Source organism: Corvus brachyrhynchos, unplaced genomic scaffold, assembly GCF_000691975.1.
Source record: "Corvus brachyrhynchos isolate BGI_N302 unplaced genomic scaffold, ASM69197v1 scaffold319, whole genome shotgun sequence".
Taxonomy (NCBI): domain Eukaryota; kingdom Metazoa; phylum Chordata; class Aves; order Passeriformes; family Corvidae; genus Corvus; species Corvus brachyrhynchos.
The window spans coordinates 1513727-1528831 of NW_008246065.1; positions in this window are offsets into that span (position 1 = coordinate 1513727).

Sequence of the window (15105 nt, forward strand, 5' to 3'; positions counted from 1 at the left end):
AAGAGTGGAAAGAATCTGACAGATGTGCAAGGAGATGGAAATGCCGCAAGGCAGAAGAGGAGCTGGTCCATGTGCATTAGCAGCTCTGGGCAGGACGAAGCAGTGACTCCCCAGGGTCCAACTAGCTTCATGTCTAACTGCTGTTGCAAAATAGTGTCCCTCCTCAGCAGGCAGGATCTGTGTAAGGGCAGCTTTGCCTGTGTACAGCTCAGGAGGGCTGAAATCAGAGCAGTTCCTGGAGGTAACAGACTCTTATTTGCAGGGGATTGGATTAGGGTTATGGAGGGCATGGAGCGTGTGTTGGTTAGTCAGTGCTAGGGCTGTGTGGGATGCTTATATAGGACACATGGGTAGGGAAAACAAAATATATTTCGGTTATGTCGAATAAAGTCAGGAAAAAGTGACAGTGACAGGTCTGCTACAGAGGAGAGCATTGGTTGTTTTCATTTCAGTTTCTGTTTTCTGACTGACAGCCACAAATAATAGCTGTGAGGCCAAAAGATACAGATCTTCAAATCATACCTCCCTGAAAAGAAAGGAGAGGTGCTTTCAGGGGTTGTGTAACTGAGGCTAACAGCAACAAGCCATCTCCAGAAGGGAGAGTTAGCAAAGCCAATGCACCTGCTGAAAAGGGTGATGGTTCAGCACAGAGGCCAGGAATAGCAAGGGAAGAGTTGTGTGTGAACAGCTCTCACTTTATCTGCACTGGAAATGCAAATAGGAGCTCCCTTGTATTGTCACAGGTGTAAGAGATGTCATGGGGATGACATAAAATGTGGCTTGACTCTGGGTCAATGTGCTGTGTTTGATGTAGGCTTGCATTTGAGATGCTCTCAAAATAGCATGACAAAAAAAAAAAATAGTGCTGCTATCACAATAAGATATATCAAAGAGGTCTAAGCATAGCACCTGCTAGGAAATAAAGGAATTTGTAAAACAGAAGTTGCAGCTGATGTAGAAATTGTTTGCTCTTTCGAAACATTTAAACATCGTTCCTGTATTGGCCTCTCTAGTGGGTTTCTCGTGAGATGCTGAGACTGGTGTCCTCTGGTATGTAATCCATAACATACCAGTGGTGCTTTCTAATGCCCTTGTGAAAGGGAAGGATTTTTTCCTTAAATAGAAAATCTATAGAAATCCATTGTGATTGATGATGAATACTTTCTATATGGGCAGCCTTTCTCTCTTGGTGTCTGAGGCTTTCTTTTATTTTCTTAGGGAGCAAAGCTCCTTTCAGCTTCCTGGCTGAAAGAGTGGTTGTGTTTTCACCTGCACAGTTCATCCAACAAAGCTCCCTTTGGAAGGAGGGATGAGAGGCTACACACAGCTGGGCAGGGCTTTCTGCCTGACCGTGCACACGGGGTGAGCTGTGCCCCAGGAGATCAATATTCACCACTGGTCACGCTGGTGTAGCCACACTGCTGCTGGGGAGCAGGTGGGGCTGGAGGGAGGGGAGCTTTAATGAGCAATTGGACAAGGATAGGTTTTAGAGGGCAAGGAGGACTTGCCCTTCATCCTGTTTGTCCCTGGAGTTCAACACGAGGCTGAAACAGGCTGAGCCTCAAACATGACCTTCAATGCCTTGGTGCCACGGGGCAGCCAGGGGAGCGATGGGAAAGGCGACTCTGGGAATTCAGCTACATTTTTACTATTGTAGTAAAATGTTAACGTCAATACAAAGCCCTTACAGTTTCAGGGCTGTCAGAAGCACTTGGTGCCTGTGTTGCTGTAGTGGCAGAACTGGATGGCTCCCCAAGCCCCACCTCTATCCCAGGTGAGTGTGACAAGCCAGCACATTTGCACGTAGCAAACCTCCCACCCCACAACTCGCTGGCTGCTCATCCCCACCAACGCTGTTGGCGCTTTTAGCTAATCGGTGCAAGAAAAGGAACGAGGAACGAAAGGTTCCCAATGGCTGTCAGTAAATTTATTTTGCAGTTAACAGCCTTTGTAATGCACAGCCTAACTTTATCTCATTTCACTGTGGGTGTGCTGGAATAATTGCTCAAGTACTTTGTTAAAAAGAAAAGCTCTCCACATTTCCATTAACTCCCGCCATGGCGTCTGTCTCACTTGGCTGCCCTAGGTACCATTTACAGTTCAATTTCACAGTCATGATGGACTGAAACATATAAACCTGCTTTCTCTCCACTCCACTACTCACATGCCTTAATAAACAGAGAGATTCATAAGGTCTGTTACTTTTATTTTTCCTTGGCAAGTCTATTTTTATGAATTAAATCATGAGCTTTTTTTCCCCTGTGAAAACCAAACTGCCAGAGGAATAAATACAGTGTTATCTTATTCAGTAGGGTGTAATAAGCTACTATTTTAGGGTAGCAAGCCAGGCATACTGAAGTTGTTGCAAACTAAAAAGAAGGAAAAAAAAAAGCCAGCAACAAAGAATAGCATTGTATGATGTCAATCTACAGTATGCATGTGTTTATATAATCACATTGGAATTTACTTTGAACTTTAGCCTGGAAAATTTACTTAGTGGGGGGAAGGGGAAAGGATTTGAGTATCTAAGCACCAAAATAGCTAAGACAAAGTAGTAAAACTGTGTGGTTGGTTGGTTGTAGAGCAGAACCACGTGAAAATGCAAAGAATCCCTTTTGTAACGGGTAGAGACAAGTAAGCCACTTGATCGTTATGGTATGAGATAAGTATACAAGCCACGGGAAATGCTGTGTTATTCACATTCCTCTCTTATTGTTTTTCCAAGGGTGGTTAATTTTTGCCTTTTTAAGGAACTTTTTTGTACGTGACTTGTTCTTGCTCTGGTTTTGTAATCTGAGTTCTCTATTGAAAAAGAAAGGACAGTCATAACGACCATTACACGAGAGAAAACAGGGGTGAGAGATCGGAACACTGCACTGTCCTTTCTCCTGTGGCTTTTTTTGGTGAAGCAAGAAGATAAAAACAAACCCAGACCCATATTTGACCTACCACAACTTCAATTAGCCCTCATTCACACTGATTGAGGGGCAGTTGACAAGTCTCAGGTTCAGTGCAGCTACCCACAAAAATCTTTCTCTCTGTGGGGTCTGTCCCACCTGGCACTTTGTAAATCTGGATGTAGTGGCCTTTCTCTGTCAAGGGCTTGTGAGAGAAGCATTCTGATGTCTTAACCACGTTTTTAAAAGTGTTCAATACTCAGCCACTTTTTTTGGGTAACTTTGGCCAGAATAACAAAAAATCTTAGCACGCTGGCTGCTAAGCCATTTAGAAGATTCTCTTGCTTTTGCTGATGACATGGAAACAGAGCCTGCTTCAGAACCTCCCCCAGAAATGTTTGATAAAATGAAATGCACAATCTTGCATGTTGCTTTGGTTTTTTACTGTGTTATGGCATATCCTGTGACAGTGGTATGGCCACATCTTGCATGGTACATGGCCCATTCTTCACTTGTGTTCCAGGGAAATCTTACTGTGAACAACACTAATTCAGCCTGCAAAAGGTATTGGTTATGGGCTGCTGGGTTTTTCATCTCTTTCTGTAAAGCAATACAGGCTTAAATTCTTAGGATTTAATTACTAGTATCAGAACAGCTTTGCAGCCTGTCTCTCCCCTTTAAAAGTTGCCTTTTCAATGTATTTTTTTGTGAATGGGCAATATTTGGGACTGCATTTTCTACTTAGACATTGAAAAGCATGTTTGTTTTTTCTTCTCTTAGTAAATGCCACCTGTCCTAAAACACAATTGGATGACTTCCGTGATAAACCACCTGTGCTCTGTAATGGCAACATGATTCATCTGCAGACCTAGCTGCTGTAATAACAAAGCTTTTTCCAGTCAGTAGTTAAGATAATTTAATCACTTTATTTGAGCTGGAAGACATAAGCATGTAGAAACTTCCTCTAAGTGACTCACACAGTGTTTGGAAATTCACCATGGCAGCCAGCATTTGCTTTTAAGTTTACTCTCCCCCATGTTTTATTTGGCTTTAGCAAGAGCTGTTAGGATGTGTGGGCCCAGGGCAACCCTTTGCATCTTTTTGAGATGGGGATCTAGGAGAGAGACAAAGCAAGGTGACATTAAGTCCTGTGTCCCAAATCACACAGCCTGCAAATGCGTGATGGGGTGAAGAGGATGAGGAAACCATGCAGCCCTTGCCTGCTGATTGCTTCCCCTGAGCCTTTTGAATGCTCTTCTGTGAAGCAAACACATGAAGAAGAGGAGGTTGATCCTAGAAAAAGTAGATCCGCACTTCCATCAGTCACAGAGATCTATACTCAACACCTCAGTCTTCTGCTGTTGTAGGAACACACTGAAATCGTCCTGACCCGCTGCATGAGGTGATCAAATACAAGATGGAAAACGATGAAAGACTGTGCAAATGCACAGTGGCTGTGTTTGTGGGCAATGGCCTGAATCCATGAATGACTAAAGTGGTACTCAGTTATCTTGGAACAGCAGATTCCCTGTGCTCCTCCTGGGGCTGGGGTTTGCAGACACCTGCAGGAGTGGCTGTGCATTTCTGGCCCCAGTGGGCTTTGGCTCAAATCCGTGTTTCTATGACACTGCATTTCATTTGATACATGGGAAAGCTCAACAAAAATGTGGCTTGGATGGTTGCTTACCTCTGTGCTCCACAAACTTGGAAGAGAAGCATGTCTGTTAACGCAGTGCAACAACAGAAATTAAATAAGATGTCACTCTGTGTCATTGGACCTTGTTATTCCATGTAATTCACGATTCTATGATACTATCACTCTGTGTCATTAGACCTTGTTATTCCATATATTTCATTACCGTTTACCTGAAGCAATTTCTGCAGCTAATGCTTTTTCTTCATTTGCTTCCGTGCAAACTGACTTGCTTCAGTTATGAATTTTGTAAAAAAACCCAAAAAAACAAAACCACAGCTTTAATTTTATTGATCTTGTAATATTCTTGATTCATTTGTAAGCAGTAGCAACTTAATCCTTCTCTTTCCAGCATCTTTGTGATTCTTGTTCTCTACCTGGAGCCCTCAGAGCCTTCAGGATTTTGGGATACCTGAACCTAGAGCTGTAATTTTTGTTGTCCTCTAATAATCCTTAGGCTGAGTTTTATGGCCTTTCATCCACTTTTGCTTAGGTTTTATGAAATTAATTTATCAGGTTCAGTTGGGTCTTGCAGACTTTTCCAAGATCTTTGTTAAAATATTATGTTGGTGTGTTTTTTCTGAGTCCTGCCTAAACACAGCCTGTTTATCTGCAGGCTGTGGTTTTTTCACCTTCCCCTTGATTCCTCTTCTTTCTCTTTATTGTTTACTTTGTTTTTATTTACATTCTTGAGGAATTGGTTTAGCTGTGTATTTCCTACTTGCTTGTAGCATGTGTTTCCAATGCCATTTTTTAATCCTTTTTCTCTTTTGAACTTTTTTTTCAAGACCTTGAGACTTTTGACTCCTTAGTCTAAAAAAAAACCAACCAAAACCCCCAACCAAAAAGCACAAAGAAAGACAATAAAAAACCCTGCACCTGCTCTCTTCTATTTGAACCAGGAAACTTTTCTAGGATTCTTTCATCTGCTGTGCTCTGGATTCTTCAAAACAATATTTCTATTCTTATATTTCCATTTCTATTTCTTTTTTTCTTTTTGCAACCAGCCTCTTTATCTCAACCTCCCCACCCTTCTCCCACTCATGTTCATAAATTGATGTTCATAGATGCTCAAATGCTGACCTAGTGACTGGTCAAAAACCCTGTCAGAACAAATAAAAAAGTTGATACAAGAAAGGATTAGTAATGGACACAAAGTAAAGTTTTACTGTGCCCCTCTGCTAAGAGTGCCTCTGAAGGTATCCTAGGAAAATGATTTTTTTTTTCTCTCTGTCTTTTTTATCAGACTGCCTGGGTTTTGCTGGCTTCTGCCTTTATGCTGACCAAGATGACAGGAAACAATAGGACCTGTGTGTTTCTGGTCTAGATTCCGTGCCAAAATAGCTACACTTAGCACTTGCACAGCTCTTTTCATCTTCAAAGCCTTTCACAGATCCGATGTAAACAGCCAGAGTTCCACTGATTTTGGTGGCAAAGAGCTTAGCAGCCTTCAGAAAAGGATTATGCATTTGCATGGAAAGTAGGAATATCATCTGCTGCTCTGCTAGCTAAAATTCTATAACAGTATCAAGCTTCAAGCTAGAAAGCATTATTAGCTGAATGAGGTTTAGTAACTTTCCTTGTGATCAACATGCATATTCCCGGCTGTGGTTTCATTGGATGAATCCAGGATTGATTATGGAATCAATCCTTAAATGTGTTTACAAGAAATGCAATTGCTGAGACCAACAGTATTTTTGAGTGCAATTGATTTTGATGTTTTATCAAGCCATGCTACCTGTATGTCCTAATGCTTATGCCACCCATGTAAGCAGGTATTTTCTTGGCAGGTTTTTCAGTGTATCAACAGCTTTGAGACTTATTTTGTGATGTTTCACAGTATTTAACAAATAAGACACCTTATTTCACTGGTACATCCTATCCTATAAATAGCATATCCAAAATATATATTTATATGCATAAGTATATAAACATTTATTATATATAAAAAAATATATATATTAAATACATTGCTATACTCAACTTGGAGTGCACTTAAGAGGTCAAGCCCTGCTCCTTCCCACTGCTCCTTTGCAGAACCAGGTCTATCTAGCCTAGGATGATGTTTATCTACTCTTTTTGTCAATTATGTTCTGCTTTTACTTGTTTAGAGACTGATACCCAGTTTGCATTATAGTTAAGTGACTCTGCTCCTGTAGTGAAAATTAAACCAATTGTTTCCAGCTTTCCTTGTAGATTGTGTTTGTCTAAACTTATGATTCTTGTTGATCTTCTCTGAACCATCTCTAAATTTCCTACATTTTTCTTAGTGGGATGCTCAAATCCAGTTGCAGTATTCCAGCTGAGATCTCTCAGCTGTGTGTAGAGCAGAATGTCCATCTCCCACATCTTGCACACAACACATCTGCCAGTGCATCCCAGAGCAGGATCATCCTTGTGTGTACAGTGTGATGGTGGCCATTCAGAAAGTTTGTAGTAACCTCCATTTCTGCAGTGACTCTGCTGAATCAGTAACCCTTGACTCAGGTTTTTGTGTTTGATTTCTATTTGTGTCTTTACTGAATTTCATTGTGTTGATGTCAGACCATTACTTATGAACTGATGCCCATTTGCAATCTGAATTTATTAGCAGGAGGAACAAGCTCTCCCTGTTGTGGAAATAAGAGTTTCTCCTCAAAACCTGCTTGAGAAGGGATGGATGAGGTGGGGTGAAACTGTTTCAATGGTTGGGCTTTTCCCACTGCCCTGTTGGAACTGCTCTTCCAGCTTTGTCAGGTACTACAAAAGCAAAAGCTTGGGCTTCATCAGAAAGGTTTTTATGGCATGGACATATTGAGATGAAAAATACTCACACTGACTCTAAAAAGAGGGCTACTGCTACATCCATCCTTTACTTGGCTTTCTGTCAGTCTGGACATCAGATTCTTGAAGCCAGCCCTCCTGTGGATGTCCAGTCTTCTCCCAGGTCCCTGAAATGTAAATGTAGATGTGTGTTCTATTTTTGCATGTGGAATATGAGGCATGGGTTAAGCTGAATTATGTTCACTGCTCTGGGAACACCATGCAGCAAAGCCAGGATTTTAAGCCGCTGTTCCAGAGTTACGAGCTGATTCTTCAGCACAAGTCTGTTCCTCTCATCTGAAATTACCTCTATAACCTCTGGAATATGAAAGACTTGAATTGAATCAACCACTCGTCTTCTCTAGTGACTCATCTGCTTTTTAGTGTCCGTGGATGGACAATGTCATCCTTTCTCTTTGAAGAAGCAGTTTAGAGTAATTCCCTTTTGTCGCCAGTGCGTTCTATAGGTCTCTAACCAAAGTCTTCAGTGGCCAGTTCAACAAACCTGACCCGGCTTCATTGTCCCCAGAGCAAGTCCTTCTCCTGGGGGAGCACTGTCATTGCTACTGCTATGCTTTATCTGCATCAGACCAGGGAGAAAGAGCAATAAAAGTGTCTTTAGCTGTCTGCATAGGCATCATTCCTGTTGCTTGGAAGAGAAGGTAACAAGCCCGCATCAAAGAGAGATGTCCTGAAAAACATCACTGTAAGCACAAGCCTGTTAGTGTCTTTTTTGTGAACATATTGTCTGCAGTCAAGTATTTCACTGCTACTTTAAAAATGCAGAGTGCAGAGGGATTCAGAATTAATCCCATCCTCTCTTCTGTAATGAATATTCACTTGTTTTCAGCTGTACATCTCTATTCTGAAGTAATGTCTGAGGACTTTATTAGTATTGCGTCCTTCAGAGCTTCAGTCTGTCATTCTCTGCTCTTAAATATCTGACACTGACTTTCTCCTGACTGGTTCTTGTATCCCTCATAAAATCCTTCATAAAGTCAGACTCCTGTCTCCCAATCCTTTTTGATTATTTCCTGCTGCCCATCCAGTGCTTTCTCTTCTCATAATTTCTTTACTGCTTTCAGCTATCCATTCTCTACACAGGCCAGTAGCATTTACCTGAATCCTTGGATAACTTTGGATATTATTTTTCCTCCCTTTCACTTTCATTTAAATGTACTGTGTTCCCAAATAGCTCCAAACAGCCACAACAATTATTTCCTAGTGAGACTGAAGGAGGTAGTTGCAAATACTTTCAAACTGCTACATTCCTCATTCCTAACATCCCATATTCCCTCCCTTCTGGTTATTGTGGGCAGCCGACGAGACAAACACGGGCTGTGAATAACCTTCCCTCCTGCCCTGGACACCTCTCTGAAATAAAATCCTGTCTCCACTCAGCTTTGATTTCCCCATGGTGCATCTGCTGCCACACTTCTCTCCAGGATGCTGCCAAAGGAAGTTCTAACTCTGTTTTAGGAAGCTGTTGTTTGGGGGTGTTGTTTTCCTGTTTCTGCCAACACAGGTGTCACTGCTGTCCTTGGGCTGCCTCCAGCAGCATCCCACCAGCTGGAGCCCTCCTGCTCTCCCTGCCCAGTGCCACGCTGTGTCCTGTGGGGCAGCAGGTTCTGGGTGGCTCTCCCAGGCTGTGTCACCAAGCCCAGCATGTCCATGCTCATCCTCTGCGGTTGCTTTTGAAAACCTTACTGGTGAATCTGTCCTGGCACCAGGGAAAGCTGCGACTGTGAAAAGGCTAATCAGGGAGACAAGGATGAAAATATGTTAATGATATTTAAACCTGCAGCACTTCCAGCTAAGAACAGCCCAGCTTTGCTGGTTCTGCAAAGCTTTGCCTTTGTACAGTGGGGAACCATTGGTGTGAACCAATCCTGTAACGTGCACTTAATGCTTATCTGTAAAATACAACCCTGATAAAAATAGCAGCCCCTCAGACTCTGCTGGGTGTATAAAGAAATGCACTGTGGTGTATTTGGGATTAAACCCTTTAATAGCAGTAATTCCATTACAGCACAAAGCATTTTACTTTATATTGGAATATGTCCAGAAAGACTGTTTAGTGGAATAGATTAACAACTTGAATACTAGTTTAAATATTTAGATTATCATCCAGTATCGCAGATCCAGGCTCATAAGGGAACAAAGAACCTCTTTCCAAATCCAGAGGACTAGGATATTGATTGCAGGACTCCAGCTGCATGGAAATAATGCACTATACCACAAATATATCAGATGTTGTATCAGCTGGGTAATTTTTTATTGCTTTTGTGAAAATGCATCTGTTTTGATGCAGATGTTGCTGTGCAATGCAAGACCAAAATGAGTAATATCTTCACGCCTCCTGGTAGTAATATCTAAATACTGTAGATTAATTTTTTCTTCCTCTTTTGAGCATATTATCTTTCATTCTGTCTGGAGCAGTATTATTTTGTGCATCTGTCACTGATAGTGGTGTGCTGGGAGGAAGGGTGAGCATAATCATTTAGTTATGAGACACCGAATAAAACAAATGATCTTTTCATAGATTCATAGTATTTAAGTCCAGAAGGGAATGTTGCATTTAGCCTGACCTTCTCTATATCACATCTTTATAAAGCCAGAGCTGTCTAATAATTTTTTGAGGCCCATGTTGCAATACAATTACGAGTCTCCTGGATAAATACCAGCTGTTGGGATGCTTCCAGCTATGCCTTTTTCTGAAAAGCCTTCTGTATAATAAGAGGGGACTGATGATGCTCTTTTTGAAAGAAAATTGTGCTACAGGAGCCAGGAATGTAAGAACAAGCTTCAGGTCCGGGAGGAATGAGGGTTTCTGGCACAACTGTGAAAGTAGTAAGAATGGGTGTTGAAATGAAAGGATTCCCCAGCCTGGCAGCCAGCTTCTTGCGTTTCAGAGTGGAAGAATTGTGGGAAGATCAGACAGCAGTACCCCAGAATTAGAGACTTTTCCCTCAGTTTGCAGCAGCTGTTGACAGTGTCCAAGAGGAAGGATGCTGTGTGTAAAGGAGCAGGAACATTTGTCCCTATGACAGTACATGGGGCCCACTTTTTTCCCTTTTCTTTTTTTGCTCTTGTGCATGTTGTTTCAATAACGAGCAGCTTGCCCACAGCCACAGCAATCAGCAGCCGTGTGATGGGTTTCTAATGGGTTTTCTAATCACAAAGGGTTATAAACATCCTGCAGTGAGACTGGATTTGTAAGATTTCTACCTCTTTGTGCCAATGATTTTTAGTTCTGTCAGTGCACATGCTGCAGTGTGTGCTGACTGTTGTGAGGAACTGTATTTTGGTTATATTGTTTTACTCAGAGCCTTGTGAGCTCGACAGACAGATACTGGAGCTCTCCAAATGTTCGTGTCAGTGCTTTTCTGACACCTGCCTGTGCAGATACAATTACAGTAGCACAGCCCTATCAGGCCATTAGACACCATCAATCAATACTGGTTACGCCTGCAGTTCCAAAAGAGGGATGGCAACGGGATGCCTGCAAAATGACCCTTCCTTTTCGCTCTGTATAGAGCATGAACTGTGTCAGCAACTGCACTGTGGCATCTCTCATTTCTGAATGCTGTTTCCCCAGAAAAACGAGCACAAAATCACCTTTATCCTGTGGTTTTTTGTATGTGCCTTGTTCCTGCAAGGCTGTAACAAGCTTTCTTGAGAAGACTGCCTCTCTCCCTTTCTTTTATGGGTGACTCAACACATACCAGATGGGATCCACTAGGTGTGGAGCCTGAGTGTGGCTGCCCAGACTTCTGTGGGACAGCAATTGAGAATTCTGATGGTTTCTCTCCTTCAGTCTGTTTTTTATCTTTTTTTTTTTTTTAATTAATTCTTTATTTGGTTGGGTTTCTTGTCACTTCTGAGTGAAATGTTTCCAACTTGATCTTGAATCTCTCTCTGGGAAAAAGGTACTCAGGAGAAAAATAACTCCCTCCTCATTTTGACACAGCCTTCTATACAGCCTGAATGTCAGGAAAGCCATTTATAGAGCATGTACAGTAATTGCATGCTTAATATTTCATCAGCTGCATTAAGAGTAATGTCACTAAAACCAGGTATAGATTTAAAAGGATCTCTTTTGATTAAAAGTGACTTTAGAGCTTTTTGTGTATAATAATAGCAGCAGGATATATCATCATAGATGTTGTTATGGGGTTCTGAATTTAATAATTCAGCACACATAGACACACAGAGAGATTTGCATTGAGATTTTTGGACAAAGCATATGCTCCTATTTGGCAGTGATCCTCCAATTACACCAAGATTAGACTGGTGTGAAGTAGATTGCTGCAGCTTGAGCCACATTCCTCTTTCACAGCCAAGAGATTGCAATACTTTCAGGTGGTGCAAACCCCACGCTTTCATTGTTGACAGCTGTAGGAAATAGAGATTAGAATCCAGAGTGGTTTTCTACCAGACTTCCTTTAGCCTCTCGTGGTAGGATGTCATGCAGTGTTTGGACTTGAGGCAGAAGAGTTTCCTTTGAAACAGTGCTTCAATTCACTTGAATTCTACTGCACTGCCTCAGCTACTGAGAACAAAGATCTGCTGCCAGCTGTCAGTGGGGCTGAAGCCCTTCAAACATGGAAAATAAAAGAAGGAATTTATTGGGTGTGTCTTAATAACAAATCTCTTGAGCTTTACTCTTTTCTTAGAAATGAGAAATAACCTTTGCAAGAAGATCTTGTGTTAAGTGGTAAAGAGGGATTCCTCAATAACAAGTGTTAGTGGTCTTCCTCAGAAACACCCTTGTTGTTTGTCATTTCTTTTTATTATTAAGCTAATAATTTTGCTGAACATTAGTAATGGTTCCACTCGGTTTTTTGGCCAACTATGAGGAAAAAATATATTTTTAATGCCTGTACTTCACTGATGATAAATTTTACCTTTTTTCCAAGTTATCATCAGAGGAGGTTTCACAGGTGTCCTCTTCCAGCTTGAGCATGTGTGCATTTTGAGTCATAGAGCTGAACTTACACCAGCAGCCAGAACTCATTTCTGCAGGCACAGCTTGGGGTGGGCCAAAATGCTGGAATTTGTACATTGCAGGGACTGCTGTACTAAAAGACATCTTAAGAAATTTGGGAGGTGATACTAAACTGTGAAGAACACCTGTCAGAGGAGCACTTTATTTTGCACCATTGGAACTTAAGTCTATCTGTCCTCTAAATTAAATATATATATATATACACATACATATATATATATATATATATATATATATATATATATACAAAAAAGATATGGTTCTTTCAAGGTTAGGAATGGAGAAATTATTGCATGGAGGATATCCTGCCTTCAAAATGTGCACACCAAGCGTGGCAAACCATTGCTCATTTTCTATCTAGATCAACCACGTTGAATGGTAATGTCAGGCATGCACAGCCACTGTATAGCTGCTCTAACTTTTATAGGTGGGGAAGATTTATGCATTTAACTAAAAAGAAACTCAGCTTTAGTGCTTCCTTATGATTTGGACTGTAATTAGCTGTTTTATAAATATATATATTTTTAATTAATACCTGCTTTCATAATATTTCAATATAATGGATATAAATGGAGATATACCTGCACAATGAAATAGAGTTGGGTCTTAAAGTGTTTGCTTTGTTAGTGTTGGGGGTTTCTCATCTGCAGCTGGCAGAAAACTTTCATTGAAAGTCCAATTAAAAAGAGACCAACAGTCATGGCTAGTTCCATCCTTGAGGAATATTTATTTAATGAAGCTCTTACAGGAATTCTAGTTTTTGGTTCAATACAAGGCATACTTACATGGAAGCCAAATCATCATAATGATATTAACTGATGTAGTTACTTAACTCGACCTAATGTTGCCTTTACATTGTAAAACATCAGTGTTAGCTCTTGGTTCTACAAGAGAGTTTTAATGAACACAAATCAATTGCTCTTATTGCTGATCTGGAGATTGCAATTAAACAACTGGTCACTAAAAGGTCAGAAATGCTTACTGCTGGAGAAAGCAATCTCCATCTTGTCATCTGCCTTTTAGCACTGATTTTAGTGCCCGTATTTAAAAGAGAAATAAATCATAAGAACTCTCAATAATTAATGGCTTTGCCTTTTTTCTGTGTGGCATTAGTATGGTAGCTCCATCCTAGCCTTTCCTGGAATTTCAGCAAATGCTCCATTTAATGAGGGGATGAGTTTCTGTTTAAATGCTCCAAAGGATTTGGTTTCCAGCTCTGAGAGTTTTCCAAGCTGTAAACTGTTGATCACTCTTTCAGGCCCTGCTCGAGGTATTGGCTCCTCAAATCTAATTACATCTCTTTGTGATAGAACTGCCTGATGTGCTAATTTAAATAGTTTGCATCTGCTCTGTAGGACTAATGTATTTCTCGATGCCTAATTTGGTAAAGAAATCCTGAAAAGTGGATTTAGTGGATCTAGGATCGCTATGGTGTCTTCTTTCCTTTGAATAAACCACTTTCTGATAACCTTTGTAAACAGTGTGTCAGTACTTCCTGTTTCAGAAAGGATTGTTTCAACTAATTTTCTTGGTGCTGCTGTTTCTCCTTCAGTAGTATATTCACTTCTCCTCTAATATTCCCTAAATTCTCCCTACCTTCCTGAATTCATGAGAGGATCCTGTCCTTGCACTACAGAGAAGAGATCTGGTTTTTTTCTCTTTTTCTTTTCTTTTTTACTTCTTTTTCTCTCTAGCCATACCATGCAACTTTGCAACTTTCCTTACCAGCTACATCTGCCACTCCCCATGGTTGACTCTACTTGCACTTTCTGCCTTGTTTTGCTTCTACTTTCAATCACTCCTTTGATTTTTAATTTTTTTTTTCCTGTGAGTGTCCTGAAGCCCAGTAAACTGGCTCAGTAAAACTCAGCAAACGTGACTTTGGATGCTATCTAGATGCTTCCACTGTGTGGAATTCTGTGTGCTTTGCCAGGCAGGATTAGGCTCAGACACATCTGCAGTGCTGATATGAATGTGGTAAAAGGGATGTTTTGGGGATTCCCATGAGGGTACTCAATGTATAAAGAAAAAGAATAGTTTAAGTCCAGCCCACACAACTCCAGACTCAGAACTGGCACTGGGAAGTTAGGAAAGAGCCATTGCTGATGGCTCCTAGAAATCATGAGATCCATGTGCAGCGGCAGCCACAGGGTCCAGGGTGTCCTTGGGAAGGACGCTGAGAGCAAAGCATTGGGATTTGTTTTACTGCTGAGAAAGATATAATCAAAATTAGTAAGGTCATGTCATGAATTAGGTGGACTTGGAAGTGTTTCTCACCAAATTCTGCACTGCTTCTGGGTGGAGGAACTCTTTGAAACTGGTAGGAAATGAGTGTCAGACAGGTGAAAGAAATTGCTGTTTCTCACAGCAGGCAGTGAAATTCTGGGGTGTGTTGCCCCATGAGATTCAAAATGGAACTAAACACATTTAATTTCATCCAGCAGGTCTGAAGTGGATCTAAACCGTGCAGGAGTAGTAGAGCACGGAGTAGAAAACACGTAGAGCAGTGTTTTCTGTGTCCCTGCTGCAGTTGTTACAGATCCTGGAGGAGCAGCGGTACAACAGGCTGCAGAGAGTGGCCAGGCTCAGATATTGTCTCTAAACAGAGAGCCCTGGCCCAAGGCAGTGGGATTTCTGGGCTAGACAGACCATAGCTGCAGTCTCTGGGGGTATTTCTTGCACATCCAAGCTACACTGCTCCCACT